This window comes from Pinus tabuliformis, chromosome 7, assembly GCF_031772625.1.
Source record: "Pinus tabuliformis cultivar Carrire ecotype Pingquan chromosome 7, CPIR1, whole genome shotgun sequence".
Classification (NCBI taxonomy): Eukaryota; Viridiplantae; Streptophyta; class Pinopsida; order Pinales; family Pinaceae; genus Pinus; species Pinus tabuliformis.
In genome coordinates, this window is record NC_142293.1 from 836,966,490 (window position 1) to 836,988,680 (window position 22,191).

General features: G+C 37.4%; 1 pseudogene; it reads left to right on the forward strand.

The window, feature by feature from the left end:
- Positions 1 to 21,926, forward strand: part of LOC149250224 (protein CHROMATIN REMODELING 20 pseudogene) — a 56,475-nt pseudogene extending 34,549 nt beyond the window's left edge.
- Positions 21,927 to 22,191: the final 265 nt, after the last annotated feature.

Below are 22,191 nucleotides of genomic sequence, written 5' to 3' on the forward strand. Positions count from 1 at the left end.
ATAAAAACATGGGAATGCATGTTGTAGAGAAAACTTTGATAAGATTCATCTGTATGAGAATATTGTGGAGTAAAGTTAGTTAGAAAGATATGCTTAAGTATTTATGATGTTGGAAAGAGTAAAAATTAACTTAAGAATGTATAAAAGATTAGGATTGTCTCTAGAATATGTAAGATGATAATTATACATGCAGTGTAATCTCCAAAAATGAAAGTTGTAACTTGGTAATCAAGTTAGATCCTTGGGAACTCTAATGCAAGAAGGAAATTTCAACTAGAGATGGTCAATGAGGATGTTGATGGAGCAAGAAGGTCACTAGGATGAGGTAAGTACATTTCATTTATGGCTTGGTTATCTTGCTAACATATTATTGTTAGCTACTAGGAAAAGGATGTTGCAAGATTACATGATGACAATTGAGGCAAGTTAAACTATATGAATGAAGAATGTTGAGAAAATTTTAATATCTGGGGCTAGACAACTATGAAGTCAATATGAGTCCATCTTGGGATTGAAAGGATAGTCCTGTGAGAAGATAACCCAAAGGTCAAAGAAGATCAATTTCATAAGGAAGTTATGATCAAAGAGAAGGCTCAAATACATTACCTTCACATCGAAGATGAAAATTATGAGCAAGAAAGATGACCTAGATCTTGCCACAAGAACGAAGAGTGGAGATGGTTCCATGATACCTCGAAAAGAGGTAGGCTTGATGCAAGAGATGGAAGATAAAGAGGGATACATGTAGCTATGAAGAACCAGTAGCTGATACTCTGATGAAGACAAATTGAAAGGATTGTGGTGTTGACTTCTCAGATAGAAAAGAAAGTATGGAATCTCCTCTGGCTTTCAGAGGGAGCAAAATAAGTCTCCTTGAGTAAGGAGCAAGGTTCTGTTCTCAAGAATAAGGGAGAATAAGGATGTACTCTTGGTTTAAGAGGAAGTGATGATGGACATCACATTTGCATTCTCTTCTTCAAGCGATGAAGAAATAATGACTAAGAATTGGATAAGCATATCTGGTTTCCTTAAGGATATAACATCCATGAAATGAATGTTATCGACATTCTTTGAGGATGGGACAAGAATCCAAGATATGAGTGATCAAAGAGGATCGATATTCTTTGAGGACTCAGGATTGGAGATCCAAGATAAGAATATTCCTAAAAGGACATACCTTGTGGACATCCAGATGGGGTATGTACCTTGGAGAGGTAATGCGGTATCACACATAAAGCCTCCCAGCATAATGCTCTTAAATAAAGAAGAGTTTGTCTAGTTAGGCCTGAGGGATAACGCTTGTCATAATGATGATTCTTATAGTATGGCCTTAAGAAGAGTTGTCTTGCTCTTGGAAGGTCTTAGGAGGAGGTTGTATTAGGGTTTCTATAGAAGTTGTAAGACCGAAATTGAAGGATCAAAGTTGCAGGGTGTAGTAGTTTGGTGCAATTTGAAGAAGGGCTTGAGGAAGGCTTCACTTGGTACTGGGAGAATGAATTGGTCTAGGGGTTGGATCTTTGTATATCATTTGAAGTAGATTCTAATAAGAGAAGAGTTTTTAGGTTTTCCTCTTGGAGGGGTTTTGCGCTGGCTGAGATCCTATATTTGTGTCCTTTTTTCTTGTTGCTATTTCTTGATATTGTTTGATGAAAAGATCTAGCTAAAGAACATACATAAGTTAATTAAGATTCACAATAAAGTATTAAGGTTAAAGAAGATAAGATATAATAACTGCCACTTTACATTTTCTACCAAACATGACTACCTGTTCTTGGTAGTTGATAGGTTCAATAAGGTGTTTTACTATTCCCTATAAAAAGATCATCAACGAGTAAAAAACAACACACTTTTTCTTTGGATAGGTCAGGGTGCACTTTAGGATACTGAGGAGTATTGTTTCAGACAATGAAAATATTTATTAGCGCATTTTGGACTATGTTGTGGGAGAATATGGACACAAAGTTGAAGAGGTATATAACATTCCATCCACAGACAGATGGGCAGACAAAAGTAGTCAACAAGACTTTGGTGAAACTTTTGAGGGGTTAAAATAAGAAGCATATGAAGTCTCGGGATGAAAATTTGGTATAGATACAACACTCTTATAATAGAATTGCTCACTCTTCTACTGGTAAGTCCCCATTTGAAACTTGTTTTGGATGTTTTACACCTTCACCTTTGGTTATTGCATATGGCCAGCAAGGAGGAGTAACGGAGGTTCTTACAAAGGATGCCTTGAGGGTAGTAAATTTTGTGGAGAAGATTAGGATAATCCATATATAGGTACATGAGACACTACATAAGTCATAGGAAAATACAAGGCCATGCACGATCAACACAGAATAGAGAAGTCGTTCAAGGTGGGAGATAAAGTATGGCTACAATTCAACAAGGAGAGGCTACAAGGTCCTAGTAAGAAAATCAAGGCTTTGTGATATTGCCCCTTTGAGATACTAGAAATAGTGGGATATCATGCCTACAGAATCAATCTACCCCCATACATGTGCATTTACTGAGTTATGAATGTAGAGGATATGAAACTCTAAGAGCCTTCCAAGCTAGATCAAGAAGAGGAGTGGGTCCTACATTTTGTGGAGGAGTTGGCACCATATGCTCAAGAAAAATTGATTGAAGATACAATTTTGTAGAATAGGCATAGACTATAAGGAAGGGGTAGCATGACCTTTGGCAGATTGGGTTGAAAGGACAACTTCCAGGAAAATCTAAATGGTGCACCCGAGAAGGTGGAGGAAAATTTCCTCACATCCTTTAGTAGAAGCTTTTGGGGACCAAAATCCTCCCAATGTGTGGCAGTGTGATTTGTATTGAATCATTATATTATTTTTCATCCATATTGATGCTTTCAAATTGGAAAAAGTTGAGGAATTAGCTCATAAGACCGTTTTTATCTGCTAAACCCAGTTTGGAAAATGGGGTCTGAAATCTTGTGAGCAAATTTTGAGGCATCAAATGATGTTTATGGGGAGCATGAATTTGTCACTTTAGTGTCACACCTTTTTTCTTATTCTACACATAGAGATGTTTCCAACAACACAAGAATCATCTCTATCGAACTCTATACGCAAAAGTTATGCCACTTGGAAGTTGACCTTCCTATTTTGGCCATCGCAATTCAAGAGGATGCCACATCAACCCTCATTACTTAAGGAAAAGGGGCTAGCTTCACGATCATGATGAAGAAGATTCTAGAATATCCCACATTTTAACTCTAGTTAAGAGTTGAGGGAGTCAAACATAACCACTAGTAGGCTATCGGGCTATGTTATAACTAGGCCACTATGAGGAAAAGGGGTTCCATTCTTTTCTAATGCATTTATTCCATAGACAAGCAGAGTAGCTGAGAGGGATAGGGAGAGAGCTCACATGGAGGATTTGTTCACTTTATTATCCCACGGGCCACACGCCTTACTTATTTTTACTCAACCATTTTCTATTCAGAGAAAGAGAGCATAACGACCTCACCTTCCAACTGGGTTTTCTCCTAAAAGGGTTTCCCAAGTTATATCTTGTGGCAAATCATGGTTTGTGAATTTTTATCACTATTCTCTACTTTCTACACAAATTTTAATTTGCATGCATATGCAATAAACAATATTCTACATATCTAGAAATCTAAAGAGGAATAAACCCTAATAATGTAGATTTTCATAGTTTTAATTATAGTTTTATCATATATGTTGTGACAAACTATGCATTGGAATATCCACGGTAGTTTAGAAATCACGGGGGTGTATTTTAGACACATAATCCTTTGGGATTTTTATGTCTTTGCAAAAAAAATGTAAATAATAGGTAGGTGGATGAAATTAGGAGTCACGAGGAAGATCAAGAGTCCCTCATAGCAAATGAAACATAGAAACACCCTCTTGTATATATGTAAAGTTAATGAAAAATAATATCATGGAGTTATTCCGTTAGCTTGATAAAGACAAAACACCCCTTAAGAGAAAGAATGCAAATCAACCTTATCATTTCATACAAATGAATTTTTCTTCAAGAGAGATGTGATGGGACAAAAATGTGTTATGAAAATATCCTGTCATATCTAAAAATCCTCTCAGACTATTGATGTTCTTAGCAATAAGCCATTTTGTAGTATATTGGACCTTTTTAGAGTCCACCTTAACTCCTTCCTTTGAAACAATATGACCCAAATACTCTACTTGTTTCCCAAAAATACATTTGGATCTTTTTACATATAATTGATTGTTTTGAAGAATTTGTAGAACCTTATCCATGTGCTTAATGTGGTATTCTCATGTTTTTCTATAAATAAGCATATCATCAAAGAAAACCAACACAAATTTTATGTTATGGGGTAGAAATGTTTTTTCATAAGGATTTGAAAAGTACAAGGAACGTTAGTCAACCCAAAAGGCATGACCAAAAACTCATAGTGTCCTTCATGTGTTCTAAAAGTTGCTTTGGGAATGTATTTTTTCTTAATTTGGTTTTGTGGTATCCTAATTTAAGATCAAGCTTTATAAAATAAGCCATTCTATGAAGCTCATCTAATATATCATCAATATTTGGAATAGGGAATTTATCCTTAATTATGTTTTTTTTTAGATCTCTTATCGTTTCTCTCACCATCACTATTGGAGCTAAAAATGAACTCCCATTAGGTTGAATAATAACCAAATCTAACATGTCTTGTGCCATTTTCTCAATCTCTCTCTGTTTGTTAACGAGGATATATGTAAGGCATTTTATTGGGTGGACCACTTCTAGAAATTAGTACAAGTTAATGTCCATGATCTATGTATGGAGTGATACCTTTAGGAATTCATTGGAAAACCCTATAGTGCTTACCCAAGGTGCATTTAGTTCCTCTAGAATATTCTCATATTCATATTTTACTTCCATAGAATACATTCTAACCACAACTCCCTTTCTACCCTTCTTCAGGAGCTTTTCCATTCTATGAGAGCCATTAACTTGAGAAAGTCCATATTTTAACCCTTTGACTTCATATTTTAATTCCTTCCAATACAAATGTCATGAATAATTCCTTATAGTTTGCAGAAATTGTACCTAAAGTTGTCAACAATTGAATCCCCATAAAACATCTACACCTCCAATGGGAATGACATACGTTGGACTTTCTAAACCATATTTTCCTACACTCAATTTAATGTTATGGATTTTTCCCACCAATAAGTAATCCCCCAATAGCAACACAAAATCGTTACGGTATATATAAAGTAATTTAGGAACTCTACCAATACTTTTTAATGAGGTTATGGGTGCTATGACCTTTTTCTTTTTAATGTATCCTACAATCTCAAAATTTTGGGGTGCTAACAAACTTGCTAATGCATGAACAAATATTACACACCTATTTGAATCAATTTTGTTCACAATTTCAACATCCATTCTCGACTCTTTTAAGTTGAAACGTTGTTCCTCGTCATTTTGTGTAGATGCCTCCATTTCCTCTTCGTCATTAATTTCCAAAGTGAACAATTTTGTTTATTGACATTTGTGCCCTTTGGAACATTCTTTGTTACAATCAAATCATAGTCCTCTTGTTATTCTTTTCTACATTTCCTTATGTGATATTCAATTAGACTGAGGTAGGGTTGTCTTATGAACCCCAAAAAAATAGTTACTTCATGCATCTGTCCCAAGGTAGACTTGTATGTAGCCCTATTCTTGGCTTGAATATGATGGGAAAATTCCATAGCTTCCATAATATTTTCAAGATGTTTAAAGAAAAGCTCAAGTTTAATGTATTATTTTAATCCACCCATGTAAGCTCCCAATATATGTTCAACACTTATGTTATGCACTCTTATGGCCAATATATGAAATTCTAAATTATATTCTTTAACATCATCTAAGTGCTTGATCCTTTTCAATTAACTAAAGTACTCTTGTTCCCAAACTTTTCCATATTGTGCTTTTATGTCTATTGTTAATAATCCCCAAGTATAGTGATAGGAATAGATTTTTCTATGATTTAACCCATTGATACTATTGATAGGGTTTTATCTCAAATTTCAAAGTTGTGATATAAATCCTTCACTTCTCATCCATAATAGTATGCAATTCAATATATTACATTATATATTTCACCCAAATAAAGACCTTTGTTCCATAAAACTTTAACTCAACCTGTTGTCGCTGCAACAATGACCCTTACAAAATTTTCCTAATTCAATTTTGGAGCCTACGTGAACTGTTGTTTCAATCCATCTTGTGTCACCTTGCTATTTGTTCATATTTTTCGAAGTGTCGATTATCCTTGAAATGTTCCTAAGTTTTATTTTCCCTCCTAAGTTTCACCTTTTGGTCATCATTGTGATAGAGCTTATAAATACTTACAGACCCTTCCTTTCATTGTTATTGTGATCCAAACCTATTCTTGGCATTTACTTAGCAGATTTGAGCCCATATTTGAGCAGAGCGCACTCGTGGAGAACAGTGACCCATTGTCATTGAAAACTGTGGCCAATAGACCAAGCCTCCTTTCAGAGCACACATCCGAAGGAGAAGCATCCATTATTTTTGAAAATTGTGCCCCAATAAGAAGTGGCTCCTCTATTGAGCACACAATGCACCAACAAGCATCAAATTTCCCTATGGTTCACTATTTATGCACCCTACGCCTCATTGGTTCTTCAAGAGAACATAACACACTGTCAAGCCTGAGTGTCCCCTCATTGTTCCTAGAGATTGTGCCCTACACCCTTCCAACCTCTCTCTCTCTCTCCTTGAGTGAATAGCACATACTCAAGCCTCAAATAGGCTTTGTATGTCCACTGTTGTCCCAACATGTACCCTCCTATTGTCATGATGCATTTTCCCCTCCCAGTCACTGGTTAAGTCATCTTTTCTCACCATTGATAGTGTAACAACCGTGTTGAAAATTCCATGTAATAAAAGTTAATAAAGGCAAAATAATAACCATGGTTGATGGGACACTTGTTCCAAGATGAATGTCGGGAAAAACATCCTAGTGTGGGTGTTCATTGGTTTATTATGGCTAAGGAAATTGGCAAAGGCAATGGCTAAGGCTTTGGAAAGACAAAATGGCATTCTTGGTAGATTTATTTATGAAAAATAATGGAAATTAGGAGAAAAGAAAGGTGAAATGTCATAGGTTGCATGTGAGGAGGAAAATGAAGAAAATATAGGCCTAATTGATAAAAAGGATTTTGAGGATCAATTTGTAACCTTTTGTTAGTTCAGTTTTGGAGCTCTCTGATTATTCTCTCTCTCTCTCTCTCACTCTTGGACACTTAGTGTTTTCTTGGAGCACTTTGGCATTGGATTAAGAAAGGAAAAGAAGGCAAGAAGAAGGAAGGAGCAAGCAAGGAAGAGCATGATCAAGCAAATACAACATGATTCTTTGCAAGTACCGATTTGTATGCGTGTTTTCCTTGCTAGATTTGGCATACATGGTATTCCATGTGGTTTTTTTGCTGTTATGGCATGGGTTTTTCTAGGTGTGACAATGTTTTCAGCCTAGCCTTTCCATTTCCAAATAGCCATGGTGTGATGGGGTTCACATGTTTTAGTTGAGTTAGATTGCCGAATGGATTCAAATTTGAGTGAGGTGGATCTTTGAATAATAGAACACATGGCCTAGTAACACCTGAACCGGACTGTGGGTTGCGATAAAGCTAGATTTTGTGTTGCCTCGGTGGGCCTAGGAATCCTTGACCAGGGAATGATGGGATATATAGTATATCCTAGAAGTGGGTGCTATCCATCAAGCTTGGTAATCCCGGGATGGGATATGCAATAAATCCTAGGGAGTGGGTCTTGATTTAGGGCCTAGTGATCTAGTGTGGATTGTGGTAAATATTGAGAGACTAGGAGACAGGAAAATTCCTCACGCTGTAGGTGGAGAAATCCGGTGGAATCCATGCTTGTTTTTGCCTAGTGGTCTGGTGGAGATTGTGGTAAAGCCTCTTATTACATGTTTATTATTTGGCCTATTGATCCAAGATGGATTACCATAAAGCTTGGTTTATATTGATGAGGGTGAGGTGGTTTAGCCTCGGGATTTCCTGGTTGGTTCTTTTGGTTCGAGTCCCACATTCATGCTTGGAATATGGCGTGAGGGTGAATGGATGAAGAGAGAATTGACTCAGCCATTCTATGGTCGAGTGGAACGTGGTAGCCCCATCTTGGGTTGGCTTTTGCATCATTAATATGATGTTATTTCTCCTTGTTAATTCATGAGTATTATCTTGGTTTATATGTGTATTCTATGGCTGATGTATCCTTGGTATTTCTGTTGTTATTACGCTGATTATAAGCATGTATTATGACAATGATGATGTAGGGATCTCCTCATGTTTTTACTTGTAAATGAATGAACAATGTATCTATGGCCTAATATATGATAATGTAGCTAATGTGATAAGGAAACAATGCCTCATAGTGAATTTCATATAGGTATGAGACCGCTATGCTCATATTTGTTGTTTTGACTTGTAGATTACATATTTATGACATGCTTGACGAAATACCTATCATGACTAGTAGGGGTGCAGTTTATACCTTGTCATTGTTTTCGCAAATGCATCACTGTTATGTTGTGTAAATTCATTTCTGAAAGTGTCATTGAGTTCTAGGCAGTGACCTGGGCTCTCGGCCTGAAAAAGTGGCTCAAATCTAGGAAACTTAGGCACAACAGTGGGAAGAAAAGTCCCTAGACACATACATACCCATGTTGTGGGAGCGTTTGGAGCCTCCTAGAAGCATGCATGTCCATATCAAGGGAGCGTCTGGGGGTTTAATGGTCTAAAACTTTAGTTAGTCTTAGGGGCCAGTTACCGTAGTGGTTGGATTGGATCTTGGGAGTTATGTTGCAGATGTGGAAGGTCTGTGTGATGTGTTTCCGTTGATTCCACTTCCTTAAGGTCACCTAGGAGGTATCAGAGTAGGTTACTTGGGTAGATGTGGGATGAGGGTGTTACATAGTGGTATCAGAGCGGGTTGCACTCTCTTTGGGTCATATATGATACCACAGAGTGGTATCAGAGCATGGTTCACCCCTTAGACTGGATGGGCAGTGTGTGTTGGTCATGCATTCATGTCAGTTGCACATGTGTTAATCATCCTTTGGTTTATATGCTTGTTGCATATGCATGGTGTTGTTCATGGTTGTAGTGATGTCGCCATGTGAAGGAGGATGTTATTATTGTGAAGTGTGTCATCATGAGTGTATGATTGGTTACATGTTTTTTATGCTTGTGTATTGTCAATGTACATTGGTATGGTTGTTGTTGTCATGCATGAGGTCATGGTATGTGTAGTTGATATGGTCATGCATTGATGACTGGACTCTAGCTAGAATGATGGTTATATGCTTATATGCTTATGTATTATATGTATATATGATGTCATGATTATGTTATACATGTACTACACTAATTGGTTGATCTTGCAGATGAGATATCCTCCCCGAATTTTGCTAAGGTATGCAGGTTTATTGTGATTTGGTTTAGCTGGCATAGTATGCCTTGCAGGAAAGAGATCCAAATGACTAGCAAGATGGTAGACTACAAAGATTCTCCCCATGAATCAAATGAGTAGTGTGGTGTTGGGAACTCTTATGACTTAGAAAACACATTGAGAAGCTTGAAGGAATAAATAAGGAGTTGTAAAGCGAACAATGACAAAATCATGCAGGCACAAGAGAAACAAGCAAAGTTTAATGCATTACTCCTTCAGAGTTTGTCAGAATTGCAGCGATAGGGGCCATTTCGGATCAGCCATGGGTAGGAGGAAAGAAATAATGGGACGTATGGTAGTAGGTCTCATGGTGGTCACAGTTAGGATATAGATAACACTATTATAGATGGCAGGTTGTTGGATACTTTGGACAGGAGAGGTGATGGACACATGTACTACTCTAGTTATGGTTCTGATAGGAATTATGATCGTCATTATTAACATCCTTACATGAGGAGTGATAGGGGATACTTTCGAGATGAATTTAAGAAAGCAAAGCCACTTAATTTAGATGGAGATTTGAAGAAGCTCGAAGATGCATATGCTTGGATACTTGGGATGAAGAAGTTATTTGAGTTGCATAATTACATAGATAACATGAAGGCCAGAGTTGTTATATTTAGGCTGAGAGGTAAAGCATATATCTAGTGGGAAGATGTGAAGAGGTTCAGAGACATAAGGACAAAGGACTTGAGTTGCCATGAGTTCAGGAGGCTTTTCAGGAAGAAGTACTTGTCATAAAGGTACTACGATAGTAAGGCCAAAGAATTCTATGAGCTAAAGATGGGATCGATGACAAATGAAGAGTACACGACTAAGTTCTTGGAGCTATTGAGGTATGTACCATATCTTAAAGAGAAGGCTAAAGTTCAATGATTTTTGAGTGGATTTCCATTAGAATTTAGAGATCAGATTGCGTATGATGAGCCTTGGTCACTTGAGGAAGTTATTGGGATATTGAAACATTGCTATGAACAGTCAAAGCATAAGATGAATCTCAACAAGGATGGAAAGGGAAGGATAAGGATAAAGGTAAGGTTAAATGGAAACCAAAAAGAACAAGGCCTCAAAATGCAAAAGAGAAAGAAAATGTGGCACCACAAAAGAAGTTCAATGTAGCTAGATAGGGACATGGACCACAACAAAAACATAGAGGTGATGGTACTGGACGGTTGGAGTGTTGGACATGTGGTACAGAACACATTAAGAGAGATTGTCCACAGAATCAAGGTTATAGGCCTAAAATATATAGTGCATAGGAGGTACAAACTATCGGGGATGTTGGTTAGAGCGTTCCTCGTATCTATGTAACACTGGATAACGGATGGGTAGACCACTTGGCATCTCTCATTGAGATGGATGGTAAGATTTGTGATCAAGTTGTTTCTATTTTGATTGACCCTAGATATAATTATAGTTATGTTAGTCTTGACTTGGTGGATAAGTGTGGTTTGAATAAATAAGTGCATGAAGAACCTTGGTTAACGTAGTTTTTTACAGGTACGAAGGAAATAGTTCATCATTGGGTAAGATCTTCTACATTTGAGTTGAATGGCATGTCTACAATAACACATTTGAATGTATTACCATTGAGATCATATAGTATGTTTTTGGGAATGGATTGGTTGTACCTTCACAACACCAAGGTGGATTGTTATGACAAAGCCACTGAATGCTTTGATGACAATGGGGAAGCAAGAGTCTTATAGGGAAAGAAGAAAGCCACATCAGTTAGGATGGTGACAACGATGAAGGAAAAGCACAGTCGTAGAAAAGGGTGTGTGTTATTTGCAGTGCATGTTTCTAACGAGAAAGGTAGGGAAGTTGAGGATGTGGATGTTTTGAGAAGGTACCCAATTCTACATCAGTTTCAAGATGTTTTTCCCGCAAAGATTTCATAGTTGCTACCTCACATGGAAGTAGACTTTTCTATTGAGTTAGTGCCAAGGGGAACTCCAACATCAAAGTCACCTTACATGATGAGTACACCTGAGTTAGTAGAATTGAAGTTGCAGTTGAAGGAAATGTTGGAAAAGGGATAAATTAGGCCAAGTGTATCACCTTGGGGCGCACCAGTATTGTTTGTAAAGAAGAAGGATTGTACTCTCGAATTGTGCAGTTAAGTAGTTAAACAAAGTGACCTTCAAGAACAGGTATCTGTTGCTGAGGATTGATGACTTGTTTGATTAGTTGAAGAGAGAAACAATGTTCTCAAAGATTGATCTGAGATTCTGATATCATCAAGTACGCATTAAAGAAGAGAACATCTACAAGACAACTTTCCGAACCAGGTACATACATTAGGAGTTTGTTGTAGTTCCATTTGGTTTGACTAATGCTCCAAATACCTTTATGTGTTTGATGAATAGTGTGTTGCGACCCTATTTGGACAAGTTTGTTATTGTGTTCATTGATGACATATTGGTATATTCTAAAAATGAGGAAGAGCATTCCGAGCATTTGGCAGTAGTCTTGAGGTTATTGAGAGAACATCAATTGTATCTAAGCTCAACAAGTGTAATTTCTTTCAGCTTGAGGTACATTACTTGGGACATGTTGTCTCCAAGGAGGGTATAGTAGTGGATCCAGAGAATATTAGAGCTATCATGGAGTGGGAAGCTCCCAAGAATTTGGATAAGGTGATATTTTTCATGGGGTTAGCAGGTTATTACAAGAGGTTCATGAGGAACTTCTCACATATTGCTTATTCTATTACATCATTAGAGAGGAAAGGTAAGAAGTTTGAATGGAAATAAGAGTGTGAGGTCAATTTTGAGAAGCTTAAGCAATTTTTGACACATTCTCCCGTGTTAAAGATCGCAGATTTGGACAAAGAATTTGTAGTATGTACAAATGCTTGCAAGAGAGGACTTGGTAGAGTCCTTATGTAGGAAGGATAGGTAGTGTGCTATGAGTCACATAAATTGAATTAGAATGAGAAGAACTATGCGATACATGATCTTGAGTTGGCAACGATCATCCATGCATTGAAGATGTGGACATACTATCTTCTTGGTTTAGAAGGTTTGTATTGATGAGTGATCACAGTGGATTGAGGTATCTATTCGGCCATCCAAATTTGAACACCACACAAGCTAGATGGTTGACCACAATCAATGAGTTTGATTTTGAGATCAGATACATCAAAGGAAAGGAGAACAGGGTCGCAGATGCTCTTAGAAAGCGGATACAGGTAAATCATAACAGCTATGAGTTCTTATGGTATAGATATATAGGATAGGATCTTGCAGGCAGGTCAACAAGATGTCAAGTATATGGAGATTTTTCATAGGTTGCAACAGATTATAGGTATAGGTATAGGTATAGGTACATGTACAGGTACAGGTAGTGGTACTGGTGCAGGTATAGGTGAACAAGATCTGGACTATTGTCTCATGGCAGATGGATTGATCATATTTAGTGACATGATATATGTGCCAGATAACAATGAGCTCAAGAAGGTGACCTTGAGGGAGTTTCTTGTGAAACCATATTTAGGTCACCCAGGTTATTAGAAGACATTGACCGCAGTGAAGAAGTTTTCTTATTTTCTGAATCTGAAGGGGGATGTAGCAGAGTTTGTGGCTAGATGTTTGGATTGTCAGTAGGTAAAGGCAAAGTGTAGGCATCCAGATGGATTTCTACAGCCAATTGCAATTCCAAAGTGGAAATGGGAGGTCATTTCCACGGACTTCATCATAGGTTTTCCGAGGATAGTGAGACAACATGATTCCATCATGGTTGTTGTGGACATGTTGACAAAGGTTGCACACTTCATTCCCGTGAAGACTACGTATTTAGCTAGTGATGTCGCACAGGTGTTCATCTGAGATGTGGTCAGATTGCATGGTGTTCCAAAGAAGATTGTGTCAGATAGGGATGTGAAGTTTACTTCCATGTTTTTGAAGGAGTTGTTTGTAGGTTTGGGTACAAAATTGGCTTTCAATACAACTTATCATCTGCAGATAAATGAACAGATAGAGAGGTTCAACAGGATCTTGGAGGATATGTTGAGGTTGTACATGATGCACTAGGAAAGAAGATGGGAGGAGTATCTTCCATTGGTTGAGTTTTCATACAACAATGGTTATCAAGAGTCATTGAGGATGAGTCCTTTCGAGGCATTGTATGGGAAGAGTTGTAATACTCCCATAAGTTGGAGTGATCCAATTAACATGGTGTTTATTGGATTAGACATGTTGGCAGACATGGAGTGGGAAATACAGGTAATCAAGAATAATTCGAAAGAAACACATGATAGGTAGAAGAGATATCTATATTAGAACAGGTTGTTCAAGGAGTTTCAGGTTGGGGAATATGTGTACTTTCACATCAAACCAAAGAAGTTCTCCTTGCAGATTGGATCATGTGCCAAGATGGCACCACATTTTTGTGGAACTTTTAGGATTATTGAGAGAATTAGACCAGTAGCATATCAACTTGCACTACCTTCGACAGTGAATGTCCATGATGTTTTCCTTGTGTCATTACTTAAGAAGTATGTTAAATATGTTGATAATGTTATTGACTAGTTTGTATTGCAGGTGGATCCAGATGGAGAATTCCAGTTGAAACCTCAGTGTATATTGTAGAGAAAGGTGCTCATGCTCTGAAACCGAGCAATTGAGAAAGTTAAAGTGCAGTGGAAGCACTTTGGGTTCGATGAAGCTACATGGGAGATGGCGGATCAGATGCATGCTATGTATCCTTCATTGTTTGCATGTTGAGGCAAAGCAATTTTGGTATGATGTTTGGTATATGTTTTGGTGATGTTTTGATATATGTACATATGTATATGGATGTAAATACCACCATGAGCTATTTTATAAGGCTCTAATAAGTGGTATGGGTGTCATGTTATTATGATGTTATGTTGTCATGTTGGTTTGATTTTTAGCAGGGTGATCATTGTAAATACTACATCGAGCTATGTTATAAAGCTCCATGGGCAGTATATTTTCTTTTTAGTGGTTTTGTTGAGGTATAGGTGTGGTTGAACACTGAGGATGGTGTCCCCCAAGGGGAGGGTTCTGTAACATCCCTGGTGAAAATTCCATGTAATAAAAGTTAATAAAGGCAAAATAATAACCACGGTTGACGGGACACTTATTCCAAGCGAATTTTGGGAAAAACATCCTAGTGTGGGTGTTCATTGGTTTATTATGGCTAAGGAAATTGGCAAAGGTAATGGCTAAGGATTTGGAAAGGAAAAATGACATTCTTAACACATTTATTTATGAAAAATAATGGAAATTAGGACAAAAGGAAGGTGAAAGGTCACAAGTTGCATGTGAGGAGGAAAATGAAGGAAAATAATGGAAAATGAAGAAAATAGAGGCCTAATTGATAAAAGGCTTCTGAGGATTAGTTTGTAACCTTTTTTTAGTTCAATTTTGGAGCTCTCCCATTATTCTCTCTCTCTCTCTCACTCTTTGACACTTTGAGTTTTCTTGGAGCACTTTGGCATTAGATCAAGAAACGCAAAGAAGGAAAGAACAAGGAAGGAGAAAGCAAGGAAGAGCATGATCAAACAACTACAACATGATTATTTGTAGGTATCGATTTTCATGTGTGTTTTCCTTGCTAGATTTGGCATCCATGGTATTGCATGTGGTTTTCTTCTGTTATGGCATGGGTTTTGCTAGGTGTGACAATGTTTTCAACCTAGTCTTCTCATTTCCGAATAACCATGGTGTGATGGGGTTCACATGTTTCGATTGAGTTGGATTGCTGGATGGATTCGAAGCTGAGTGAGGTGGATCTCTTGAATAATAGAACACATGGCCTAGTAACCCCTGAACTAGACTGTGGGTTGCGGTAAAGCTAAATTTTGTGTTGCCTTGGTGGGCCTAGGAATCCTTGACAGATGAATGACATGATATATTGTAAAGCCTAGAGGTGGGTGCTCTCCATCATTCCTAGTAATCCTGGGATGTGATAAGCAGTAAAGCATGGAGAGTGAGTCTCAGTTTAGGGCCTAGTGATTTGGTGTGGATTGCGGTAAAGACTAAGAGACTAGGAGATAAGAAAATTCCTCACAGTGTATGTGGAGAAATATAGTGGCATCCATGCTTGTTTTGGCTTGGTTATCTGGTGGAGATCATGGTAAAGCATGTTATTACATGTTTTTTTTGGCATAGTGATCTGGGATGGATTACGGTGAAGCATGGTTTCTATTGATGAGGGTGAGGTGGTTTAGCCTCGGGATTCCCTGGTTGGTTCTTTTGGTTTGAGTCCCACATTCTTGCTTGGAATATGGCACAAGGGTGAATGACTGAAGTGAGGATTGACTCAGCCATTCTATGGTCAAGTGGAGCATGGTAGTCCCATTCCGGGTTAGCTTTTGCATCATTAATATGAGGTTATTTCTCCTTGTTAATTCATGAGTATTATCCTGGTTTATATGTGTATTCTATGGCTGATGTATCCTTGGTATTTTTGTTGTTATTATGCTAGTTATAAGCATGTATTATGACAGTGATGATGTATGGATCTCCTCATGTTTTTACTTGTAAATGAATGAACAATGTATCTATGGCCTAATAGATGATAATGCAGCTAATGTGATAAGGAAACAATGCCTCATAGTGAATCTTAGATAAGTATGAGACCCCTATGCTCAGATTTGTTGTTTAGACCTGTCGATTACATATTTGTGACATGTTTGACAAAATTCCTATCATGGCTAGTAGGGGTACAATCTAGACCTTGTCATTGTTTTCAGAAATGCATCACTGTTATGTTGTGTAAATTCATTTCCGAAAGTGTGATTGAATTCTAGGCAGTTACCTGGGCTCTTGGCCTGAAAAAGTGGCTCAAATCCCAGAGACGTAGGCACAACACTAGGAAAAAAAGTCCCTAGACGCATGCATACCCATGCTGTGGGAGCGTCTGGAGCCTCCTGGATGCATTCATGTCCATATCAAGGGAGCGTTTAGGGGTTTAATAGTAAAAAACCTCAGTTGGTCTCAGGGGCTAGTTACTTTAGTGGTTGGGTTAGCTCCTGGGAGTTCTATTGCTCACGTGGAAGGTCTGTATGATGTATTTCCATCTATTCCACTTCCTTAAGGTCACCTAGAAGGTTTAATCCCATTATAGTAGCCTCTTGTCGCATATTTACCCCAGTTGGCCGGTTACTTAGGTAGAGGGGGATAAGGGTGTTACAGATAGGCTAGTTCTCCTAGCTATACTTGATCTTCCATTCGTCACTATATTTTGAATAGTTTGCATGTGTTAGATAAGGAATTTCTATAAAGTATTTCTCATTTCCATGAGTACATTTCCACTTGTAGTTGTTCTAGATACAAGTTATAGTACTCTCTCATCACCTGTCAGTATAATGCCTCCTAACACCGGTTGAGCTACCTCAAAACAAATCTCAGAAGAAAGTACTGAGGAGGTAGTGGAGATTGTTAAGCCTAAAATTCCTATTCTTACAGATACTCAGTGTTTCATAAACAAATCCCTGGAGGTATCATGGAAGGACATCAAGATACTTTCATGCAAAAGCAATTCCCTAAAAACTTGGAGGATAGGGAGGTTTATATCAACATCAAAAGGTTCTGAATACACATGATTGCATGCAGATTCCTGACGATGCCTTCTGCAGAAGCCATTGAATGGATCCTGTCACACATGGATAACACAAATTTTGTCCTATGCAGTGAAAGTGGTAATGAGATTGCCACTTACCATCCACACGACATGCATTCTTACTATAAGATGGTAAAGCCTAGAGAATATGCAAGCACTTAGTTTTATGAAACATGGGAAAATCTTAATACTAAGGAGATCATCAAATCCTAGTGCTAAGAGCCTACTAGATTTTGTCAAAGACCAAGTGCAATCTACCTGGCAAGAAATTTAAGAAAGGTCTATCAGTATCTCATAGCCATATGTTGCAGATTTAATGGACATAAAAATACATAAGTCTTTGAGAAGAATTGGGGTTTCCTGCTCAAGCTGGTTTTCATAAGAGGTAGAATCTTCAATTGGGTATATATCATTTCTTATGAACTGCAACATCATGTACAACAGGCCAAAGAAACCTTACTGAAAAAGCAAGCACCAAAATTCAACATGTTCGCTTATCTGCTAGATAGGATCTGCGTTCGGTATGCCTTTAGTGGGATGAAATGGAACTAGACTCCATAGGAAAAGTTGCATGTCTATTTCCATTGCAGACTATTATCATATATTAGTTTCTGAGGAGTTTATGAGTAACAAGAGGAGAATTTATGTGCAATACTTTACCAAAAGATCCATGGGATTGGTCCTCCTTACATGACCGGTCAAGTGAAGGAGTCACTGTATGATATTGCAGATTGGTTTGCCTCAATAGACGACACATACATCAGATGTTTTTGGTGCCAGACGACCCCTCACCTTATGCCAAGGTATGTGACCATTAAGGTAGTTTTGAAGGAGGTAGCCTATCAGCTGAATAACAAATTGTTTGCACAACACAATAGGAAAAAATATCCTTGGCCCAATCTTCCTTTATGGATTGGACTCTATGAGCTAAAGAGCCTCAAGGCGACTGAAACTAAAATTGAATAACTAAAGCACCTTCATTTCAGAACTAGGATTTTTCATAAATATGATCCTAAAAAGGTGTGCATGCAACATTGTGATGGGATATAGTACACTTGGTCATATGTACCAATGACTACTTTGAAGGATGAAAATATTAAGAATTGGTACAATGCATTGAGAAAGAACTTCCCAGGAGATGGGGCTAGTCTCTCCCAGTTTCCACAATTTCTAGATGTATAGAATTAGGAGATACAACAAGTAGAAAATTATTAAGCGAACACTACAACACTGAGAAAGAGGATTAAACATGATCCAATTGTGAAAACCAACAAAAAGTTTAAAGTTGATATGATGTGCAAAGGTGCCATGGAGGCAGAGCAGTAGATGAAATAAAGAGAGGAGCAAAAGAGAAGGTTAGAGGTGAAGAAGAAACAAGAAGAAGAGCATAAGAGAGAGAAGGAGCACTCACCGAAAGAAGAAGAAGAAAAGAGGAAGAAAGATGAATTTCTTAGGAAAAATCAAGAACCAAATGAAGAAATAAGGAAAGCAGAAGAAGAAAGGAGAAGAGTACAATAAGAAGAATAGCACGAGTTTTCATAGGAAGAAGAAGCCACACAAATAATGGAGGAAGAATAGATAGCTCAAGATATAAATGAAGATATGGAAGAAGAGGATGTTATTGAACCCATTGCAGATGAACCAGACACTCTGTGAAAACCACTTCTTACCGGTAGCCATCTCCTATTCAACGAAATGGGAATTGTCCCTCCACGAGATGATAGGGTCATGGATGAATGCAATGTTACCTTTGATCAATTGAAGAAAATGATTGTGCAAGAAAGGTGGAGGTACTTCCCAAATGATCTTGAACATCTAGTCTCCATATCCACTAAGAAGGTAATAACATCTAATACCATGAGAAATCCCCAAACAATCATGGAAGAAAATGTCACTTTTGCGACAACAACACAAGACAACACAAAGTATCTTATGAGTGAGAATGCATGCTTAATAAAGGAGTTAGCTGTGACAAAGCGATTGGTAGATCATCTCACTGCAGAGAATCAACAATTGTATTCTACCAATCTCAACATAGTGGAGTTACAATAAAACATGCATGAAGAATTGGGGCCAATGGAGGACACTAAGAAACAATTATATAACGAGATGATTCTCTTGCATGAGGTAGTGACACCCCTGGTAAAAATACAAAAGAAATATAAGGAGATCTTGAAGTTCCTAAAGGTGACAAATAGAGTTGTAGATTTCATACATGACTGGGGTGTCAAGTATTTAGATGTTCCAGAGAAGTTGCTTAAGATAGACTAAATTGTTGCTGAGATGGAAAAAGTATAGTTAAGACTCCATATCCAAAACTACATCCTTCATGGTGAAAAAGCGACCAACACCATAACTTCTTATGTTTGACTGCATAACAATTTGGATTCCTTAGCACATAAACATAGAATACCTTTTGTGGGTTCACTTGGAGAGATAAGAGGAAAGGATTTCATCGTGGGGGAGATAAAGCAGTTCATGTAGGGAATCGAGCAAGCATCAGGTCAGGAAGGCTTGGAGATCACCAAGAACATTATTCTACAACACACAATTGCACCAGCTAAAGTTCACATGAAATTATCTTGGATGTGGAATAGTGTACAATCCAGCTCCAAATCCATACTGGTCAGAGGCATTGGAGGTAAAGATGCGATATGTTGTAGAGCTACCAATCCGAGTCAAAGTTATCACAATAGAGTTCAAAGCATGGCACTCATATATCACAAATGAACTCCATGTTGAAGCTACTGATTTGTCTCTTTCTCCTATAGGCAGATAATTTGTCTTATTAGAGTTTTGTCTTATATAGCCACCATCTTATTTGTCTTTTGTAAATAATAGGTCCAAGAGACACATTTGTAATATGAAGAGACACATGTGGAATGTAATGATACATATATAGAATATGAAGAGTTATATGGAAGACCATAGGACATAGAAGTTGAAGAGTCATGAGGAAACTCAAGAGTCATTGTCATTTGTTATAAATAGGTCCTCATAACTCAATTAAAGGGCTTCGACTTGAAGAGATTTAACCTTGGCTTATCTAGTGGTGCATATGAGAGAAAATCGTTCTTTGGAGAAGCAAGTTTTAGCTTCATGTTTCACTACTGGAGCTAGTGTTTCACCAATGTAATAGTGTACTTATAATTCTTCATTAATCATTGCAATCTCATTGTGCCAACACTCCTTCATGCATGTATCATGAATGTAGTAATACCATTCTTTATATTTTTGTAGTATATGTTGATGTAATACATACTAAAGGTAATGAACTATTTCATTGCTTTATATATGGATTTTGTTGAATGGTTGTTGTTTATGCTTTCATAATTATCGTTTTCCTTGTAAACTAATTTGCAAGTTAATCAATAAGTCTTTCTCTTTCGTTCATGTGTCTCTCTTAGGATAGTACTAGTACTTCCCTAATAGAGGCTCGTCTCTCTTACGTTCATGGAAGCTCCCACTACACCCTACACTCGCTGTCACAGAACACTTACATTCTTGCTACTCAAAAGTTGTGCTTATGATCTCTTGCGTATATGTTGTGGCCAAGGTATACTTCTCAATTAATCACAATTGTGGCCAAACCATATAACAAGATGGGAATCCTAGATTCCCATACCAAACTATGTGAGGTCTAATTGTGACTTCATATTGCGGAGCTCCCCTGTATGTTGGAAGCATCCAACGCTGTCAACATCCTGGAGCTAGAAGGAGGGCCAGATGACAAGTTGATCTCATTAAGTCTATTTGAATCTTTGATATAAAATGGATTTATCCTGAATCATAATCCCGAGGTGTTTTTCAAAAGCTTTAGATCTTTCAATCCCTGCGAAATTCTTACATAACTTGTCACATTTAAAGTTCGATGTCAAGGGTACAACAATCGTACTTGATTATGTGATTGAATTTATTTAATTTTTCTTTAAAAGTGGAGTTTGTTCTGAATATGTTCTTGCAAGGTTGTTTACCCTTACATTGGATGGCCATGCTAAGCAGTGGTGTTATTATTTACCTACTCCTTATATCTTTTCTTTTAAACAAGTATGACTAGCAAGATGTTCTTAATGAAATCAATCAACTTAGGATGGAATCATATGAATCTCTTAAACAATTTTTCTGATAGATTCCTTCACCTTTGTTATGAATTTCCGGATGAGGATGTGGATTGGGAATTTTTGGATGAGAAATTTCGATTCTTGGTCAATGTTTCAAGGAAATATTTTGAATCAGGTTTACCGCATGGTCCCATTCAAGAAGAACTTCAATGTTTCGAGGAGTAATATCATGCCCCTTTTATCCCTTGTCCTCCTCCTTTTGATGTTCTGTGTGTTTAGCATATCTAAATAAGAAAACTGGAAAATCAAATGCATGAATCTCATTCATAAACCATTCCTAATGCTCAGGAATATTCTTATGAGGAATTTATTTTTGTCTCTTGTATTTCTCCCAATGATGATTCTTCTTGTCTTATCAATCATTCATCCCATAGTCTTGATAATCAACTTGTCAACCTTCAACCCATTAATCAAGTTAAACCCTTGGTCAAACATTATCCTGATCATCTTGTTTCTCTCTAATTGCATGATGATGATTGTCCAGGTTTAATGGATGAATCTTTGCTTTCGCAGGAAAATTTGGAATTGCAGAATTTTCAAATGGAGTCTGACTCGATCATTGAGGAGCTTCTTTTAGAAATATCTGTTCAAGATGATGACATGTTGATCATTGAAGGTTTTTGCTACAGTGTTCTAAATCTACTAGATGAAAATCAGTCACTCTATGAAACTTCTGATTCAAACAACTCTTGTTTGGATTATGATGAGTGTATCAATTAATGTTGTTCTAACAAACAACCAACCTTGTTCTCTCAGTCCAAGTTTTCATCTTTCGAAAGTTTAGAGTCTTGTCAGGAAGACAAGGCACTTCAGTCGATGCTGATGGTTATGTCAGGTTCTCGTTATCCTGACGACACTTTTGAATTTGGTCAGTTTAAAGTTTTCTCACGAAATTATATTATCGATATTATTTCATGGGATGTGGATTCATTCTTGAGGGATTTTTGGTTTATTCTTGTTTAATTTTCTAGCCCTTAGAATAGAA